A 1,460-nucleotide genomic window follows, 5' to 3' on the forward strand; every position below is an offset into this window, starting at 1 on the left:
GAAAGCACTTAGGAAAAGGCACCGCAGACAGATTAAATATGTTCAAAGATCTGTCCTTGGCCTTCTTTTCTGTTTTCCTTGACAATGTCATTCAAATTCCAGCTTGTGATGGAGGTCAGGTAACTGCCTGCAGCTGCTGCGCACACAGTTTCTGGAAGGCTGTGTTCTCCATCTCTAGTGCTCACTGGAAGGTCCACTTACAGCATCCCTGTCAAAGCAATGGATCGCCGAGGGAAGTGATTATGGCTACTCCTCCAGCCAACCCCACGTCCTTTCTTGCTTTCCCTGGGACCCCTTTTCCCTTCAATGCTACTACTATGCTGCAGCTCATCTAGGCTGGAAACTGCTAAGTCAGTGATTCTTAGTCTTGTTTGAAGTCTCAGCCTTTAAGAATGGATAGAAGTTACTGGCTCTCCCCCAAAAAAGAAAAATATGGCTATGCTCACTTCAGTGGCACATACACTAAAATTGGAACGACACAGAGATGAAGAGCATGGCCCCTGTGCAAGGATGACATGCAAATTTGTGAAGTCTTCCATAATTTCAGTTCTGTGGAATGGATAATGGATAAAAGGAGTGTGCTGGGCTGAGAACATTTCCAACAAGCACATCAAAGAACAATACATATAGCATGATTCTGCTTACGAAAGGAAACAAACAGGGGACAAATAAAACAAGACAAAATCAGAGAGGGAGACAAACCATAAGAGACTCTTAATCATAAGAAACAAACGGAGGGTTGCTGGAGGGGAAGGGCATGGGGGTGGGGTAATTGGATGACAGGCATGAAGGAAGGCACGTGATGTAATGAGCCCTGGGTTATTATGTAAGACTGATGAATCACTGAACCATACCTCTAAAACTAATAATAAACACTATGTTAATTAATTGAATTTAAATTAAAAAAAGACCCCCCCCAAAAGACATATATGGCTAGTCACACAAATAGTGTGACTATTACTCAAAATTTCAGGGGGTCTTCAGGCCCCCCATCAAAGCAATTCTGATTCTTCTCTTTTACTTTGTAACAATACCTGCTCAAAAACTTCCCCACTGTCAGTAAAATATGCCTACATTCCTTAGCTTGGCACATAGAGCATCCCATAGAGCTCTATGCTCTATGCTCTAAAACATCTTTAGAAAGAAAGATGTTTTTCTCAAATAAATGGGTTAATATATGCACAGAACAGTGCTTGGCCCACGGTGAGTACTCAGGAAGTGTTAGCTATTATTATTATTATTTTATGATTATTATTATACTTTCAGCCCAACCAATTTCTCTTGTGTCCAGTTTTGCTCCCTCTGTGTTTTTATTCTTCCTGCCAGTCAAGGATTCCCCATGTACCCTAAGCCCTCCAGCCCTCACAGATCACAGTTCCCTGAACCTGAGCCCCCCCTCCTATAGGAAATTTAACTCCTTCCTTAATATTTCTGAATCTACGCAGAGCTTTTTAGCTCCT

General features: G+C 42.1%; 1 non-coding gene across 1 annotated transcript; it reads left to right on the forward strand.

Moving 5' to 3' along the window:
- The first annotated feature begins 438 nt into the window (after positions 1 to 438).
- Positions 439 to 545, forward strand: LOC116876122. Its single transcript, XR_004384341.1, has one exon. It is a non-coding gene; the product is annotated as a U6 spliceosomal RNA (small nuclear RNA).
- Positions 546 to 1,460: the final 915 nt, after the last annotated feature.

This window comes from Lontra canadensis, unplaced genomic scaffold, assembly GCF_010015895.1.
Source record: "Lontra canadensis isolate GAN:19392208 unplaced genomic scaffold, GSC_riverotter_1.0 scaffold43, whole genome shotgun sequence".
NCBI classification, from domain to species: domain Eukaryota; kingdom Metazoa; phylum Chordata; class Mammalia; order Carnivora; family Mustelidae; genus Lontra; species Lontra canadensis.